Source organism: Macrobrachium nipponense, chromosome 40 (assembly GCF_015104395.2).
Source record: "Macrobrachium nipponense isolate FS-2020 chromosome 40, ASM1510439v2, whole genome shotgun sequence".
In the NCBI taxonomy this organism is placed as follows: domain Eukaryota; kingdom Metazoa; phylum Arthropoda; class Malacostraca; order Decapoda; family Palaemonidae; genus Macrobrachium; species Macrobrachium nipponense.
This window is the reverse complement of record NC_061101.1, coordinates 14,197,754-14,203,558: the sequence shown is the minus strand read 5'-3', so window position 1 is coordinate 14,203,558 and position 5,805 is coordinate 14,197,754.

Below are 5,805 nucleotides of genomic sequence, written 5' to 3'. Positions count from 1 at the left end.
TTCTGCAACTTGACTAGCTCATCCTTATCCAAACGTTAGAGCCTAATTCATCACCGTAACTAGGACTAGATACAGGTACATTTACTACGTTACTTCCGACATCTACACCTTCCGTTTGGCTAACACTGTCCACGATAGAGTTAGGTCTCTCAGATACACTCATGCCAAGATCAACCTCACTACCTCTATCACACTCGTTCGAATCCACGAACTCAATCACGTTCGAATCCACGAACTCACTCTTGTTCGAATCCACGAACAAATTATGACCGTAGTCTATGTCTGTATCTAATGGTAGTTACTACCATTTCAGGCACTGGAATATTCCTCACAACAGGATTTCACATTCTAGGATAAAGCTAAGTCGTTACCGACAATAATGTCACGCCTTTAACAGGCAAACTGCCCACAACGGCAAGTTTCACCTCTCCTGACACTACCTGACTTTCTAAATTCAACTTCAACAAAGGACAAAAGAACACAAGTGTTAGGAAATCCACCTAACATGACTTTCTCTTCCATATTGATTTCTGCCCTGTCGGCACACTCTCTTCTGTAATCAGTGAGATAGCAGCACCTGTGTCTCGAAGCAAGACTACTTCTCTCAAAATCTACTCCTCCAAGAGAGGCAAACTACGCCTTCCGACAGAAATTCACCAAAACTTTCCTAGTCTCTTCATCACATCATCCCTAATTGATGAAGGTTAACTAGAGACACTGGTTTCTTACCGTCCTTCCTTTCTACTGCACAATTCCTCGCTATATGCCCTTTCCCATTACATCGGAAACAGTTAATTCTGAGCCACTATATGCCATTCTACTCATACAAACTTTAGACGTATGACCAGGTTTTCCGCATGTATAACAGGAATAGTCACTTTTACTCTCATTGAAGTATCTTCTGCTCCTGCAGAAGAAGTATCTTCTGCTCCTGCAGAAGATACTTCTCGCCTATCCTCTATATAAAGTTTAATCTCAGGGATACGTTATCTTTGAAATTTTCTAACAACACTAAGTTCTTAAACTATGAAAATCCTCAACCTTAACAGAAGTTAACCAATCAAAAACAGCCTTTCTAACTTCTTACCGTATTCTACATACGTAATATTTTCATCCTTTCTCAAATTTCTAAATTTCTTACGGTATGCCTCCAGTACTAACCTATATGCGCTAAGAACGGTTTCTTTCACGATATCGTAAGTATCCCTCCTACCTTAGACATGCAACTATACAAAGTAAGCGCCCTACCACTCAAAACTGACTGCAATATAAAGTCCACGTTTCTTTAGGAGAACCTACTCATTCCATTAACTTCTCAAAACACATGAAATATGTCGTAACATCTTCCTCATCGAACTTTGGTACTAACTTTAGCACTGCACTCATACCTAATGTTTCAGCTTCGTTTTCCTTCTCGCCTGACCGACTGTTACGAGTACTCTCCCTTAACTGGGCAATTTCCAACTCATGCATACGTTCTTTTCTTTCTCTCTTCCTGCTGCATTCCAACATTTCTCTCTCTTGCTGCATTTTCATTACTTCTCTCTCTTGCTGCATTTTCTTTGCTTTCTTCTCTCTCTTGCTGCATTTTCATTGCCTCTCTCTCTAGCTGCATTTTCATTGTTTCTCTCTCTTGTTGCATTTTTCATTACTTCTCTCTCTGCCGCTCTTTCATCTCTCTCCTACTTTTCCCCTTTCTTTCTTCTCAACATACTCACGGAGATCATTCCCCTCTAGACCTTGTAGCTTACCTGACTCAATAAACTCTTTCACAATCTCACTTATTCTGATTCTTTCTATATTTTCCCTGTTTCAAACTGTTAAAGTGTTGATAGCCTAAGCAAGGTCGCCACAATGTTACGGACTCTGAGATCTCAGAGACAATGTTTACAGTGTCAAAATATCCTGGAAAGGGTCGACACAATGTTTACGGCTCTGAGAGAGGCCCGCTTTCAGGTTCGATATGAAATAAATAAAAAAAAAAATTTCAACACCTACAGTTTGAAACTGGGGATACGAATATAGAAAGAAACACTAACACAACAAGGTTGTTTACAAGCTTACTAACAAAGGTAAATGCAGAATGGTATCTCCTATTTACATAAAAAGATAGAATCTTACACTGCATGAACTGGGGGAACAGTGAGGCAATTCAAATATCTTGCTAGTCAATTTGGCAATTCGACGTGCTGGCTTCATAAATGTAGAGCGGCCATTGCAGTCGTCTTCTTGACTCCGTATTGCAGAAACTAGTCTACTTGAAAGGCAGGAAATCCCCAAAACCTGTATGCAGGACTTTTCTTCTCTGAAGTCTGCTCGACGTCGAGAAAACACGGCCGTCCACTCCTGAAGACGACTAGACCAATATCCAACCAACTCTCGAACACTCTTCTTTTGATTGATACTTCGTCGGTTCCTTCGTCTCTAGTCTCTCTCTGACGATCACTGCTGCTGATCTCTCACTGATAATCTGATCCGTGGCTCTTACTAACTGGTGATCTCTCTCTCTTTTACGATATCTTCCTTCTTCTACGATCACTGCTCTCCAAAGTTCTTTCGTCGTATTTATACGGCACTCTGGGGGCAGAGCCTAAGGCGAGCGTCACAGACTCCAGGGATTTCTAACTTCTTAGATGAATCTAGACGAGGTATTGCATCAGAAATCGCGGGCGTTTCTCCCGACACATTGGGCGTGTTTGCGCTCTAAACACTGCCGACGATTCCAGAAGAGCCGCGAGAAAAAGGCGCCTCCAACACGCCGCGAAAGCCTCCTTACTGCCGAACTTCTCAAAAATGCGTTCTCCTTTCCTTTATCTCTCTTTGCTAGGAAGCAATTACATCACACCCCTCTATATGAAAAGAGGAGTTAATTTGCGTGTGTGTGGGCGGGGGTGGGGGGGGAGTACGCACGTTGTTACGTAAATTTGCTTTTCATGTCATATTTCAAAAAGTACATATGACCCTACTTCATATAATGCTAAAATGAGTAAACATCACTTAATGGTTTCGAAATATTTGTGTCTTCTATTTGAACATTTTTCCCTGTAGCTAAGCCAAATCTCGTTGTGAGGTTAACAGACTACTAAATACATTTCGAAAATAATGCATTTAATATTCCATAAATGAAGGACAAAGAGCCAACCTGGTTACAGCCGAATTTTCATTCTTACAAGTTACCATATTTTGAAACACTGTCTTGGCCATCTTTTGCATTCCAAAACCTCATTAATACAGCTAAAATGAATCAAGTATTTTACGTGGCTATTGTGCAAACACAGCAAGGAGATTAAGGAGAAATATTCGTAGGAATAATAATTTCCCAATTAAATTGTTGTGATGTACTGAGAAATTAATGTACTATGATGAAAACGTTTTTTATATTAGGCAACTTTACCACCCGATCTGCGTGAAACAAAACAAATATTTTTTTAATATTCATAATGAACAAAAATGAACGGTTAATTTGTATCAGTGCAGGGAATTTAATGAAGTGAACAATTGCTGACGACTTTCTAAAGAGAGTTCTCAAATTGTTAGAGATGTGTCTAATTGATGGAAAAATAACGTAAATAAATAAGGCGTGATCACATAGACTTTCAGAGACCAAAATGGAATGATAAAACAAGCACGAATGAGAGGAGAAAGCACGCATAGTACATGTCATCTTCTTTCAAAAAACAATTGAGATATGTAAATATGGACCGGATTCGATACTTAAATATTAGAAGATGAAAATCCAGCAGTGAAAAAAAAGACAAAAATCTTTCTGTCCAAGCAATTACGATGCGAAAAATACTTTCTACCACAACGAATTTCTTTCAAAGAAAGCTTAAAGTTTGAAAACTGTGACCCTAGTTACAGAGAGAGAGAGAGAGAGAGAGAGAGATTGGAGGTCTTTCACAGAAACGATATCTCCCAATTGCATACAAAAACTGAAATGATTTCGACACACTCATCTTTGCCAATTCAAAAAGGGTTATTTTTTTGCTAAAAAAATATGTTTTATGCATGAAAATCCTTTATAAAATTTATAATCTTAATCTACATTAAGCGCTATTTGCAAGAAAGAAAAAAAACAAAAACAAGAAGGCACAGGCACGCAAGCACACATACGCACCTTGGCTAATATTTGCTGGAACGATGGATTTCTAACCCCCCCCAACCCCCCTACCCACAGCCCCCACTCCCCACAGCCCCGCCCCCGCCCCCAACACTAACCCAGTCCATCCAGTAATTAGTGGTTACCAAAGTCTGATGGGGTCAAGAAAAAGGTATGCACAGACACACAGACACACACAAACACACACGCGACACACACACACACACACACACACACACACACATATTAATGTGCATACAATGTTGGAACGAATAATCACATAAGGGAACACTTTCCGTCTTACGACGTAATATCAACAATCGCCCTAAACGAAGTGGAAAAAAAAAAACGGAAAAAAAAAAAAGTTTCAGTTTCCCCACGCAACATCGTTCGTGGAAATGCCGAGTAACAAATCGACGAATCCTGCGTTGCTGGGAACTCATTAACTTTGAAACTGTCCTTGAACTCGTCGCTGAGGGATGCGAGGCGACTTGCAGATCTCTCTCCTGTAAAGAACATTATATAGTGCATCTCACAAGACACTTTTGCTTATTCCTCCAGCGTCAGGCGAAGGGACAGGACGCCTAGAAGCAGCTTTTAAAAGAAGATCGTTGCTAGAAAGATCGTACTCTTACGCTTATACGAAGATATTGCATCTAATCTAAGACGTAAGGCAAAAACATCGAGTTTTGCTGTTGCTTTTTGAAGAATGACAAACAATATTCGAAGATTAATTTCAATCATATGGTTATGGAATCTCTGTGTTGGTGACATTATGGGAAGAAAAAAACTCATAAGATATGAGTCGACAACTGATATTGAGGGACGCGCTGTAATAACCTCGAGGTATGTTGTGGTATTATTACTGTTGTGACTATTCCAACATTCATTGGCATAGTACGCTATTACGCTAACACTAATAGGATGGTATTGGATACATTCTTCTATTTGCACGAATTGAAGAAAACTTGGAAGACACAGTCTGCTAAATTAGCACCATACAATAGCTACATCTGTGGCTTTCGTTTCATTTTTACAGATGTTCCCTGCTTTCAATATCGTATGGGAACCTATTACTAAAAATTCAATAAGAGGGCGGCGTTTTTATAAATTACAGTGAATTCAGATGGCGGCGTAGTTATAATTAGAGTGAATATAATTTTTAACGGCTAACAACTTGAAGAAAAAATATAATTGGGTATGGGTTTGCCAACACCCCCCCCCCCCCCCCCCCCACCCACCCACCAGAAAGTTTCGATGGGCAAGAACAGAATAGGATAGAATCTAGAATGTGGGCCAAAGGCAAAGCGCTGGGATCTATGAGGTCATTCAGCGCTGAAACGGAAATTTAACCCACAAAAACATATGCAAGATGTAAACAGGAAGAAAACCTCAAAGCATTTCTCTATGAAATCAATTGTTTGGAGAGGGTGGAATGTAAGAAAAAAATAATGATGCATACAGGTACAGCAATAGAAATGAAAGGGCTGCAGCTAATGGGCGCTGGAAAGAACCTTAAGCAGTGGCTTGCAGTACACCGCGTGAGGTGCACTGCCAATAACCGTCAGTCAAAATCTAAGTTATTATTATTTCACTCAATTTGGGAAATTTCCAATTTCCTTTCATTTCGTATACGGAATTTTCCACTATCGTGAGTATTACCTTAATTTCATGTAGGGTATTTTACACTATCGTTAGTTTTCCTT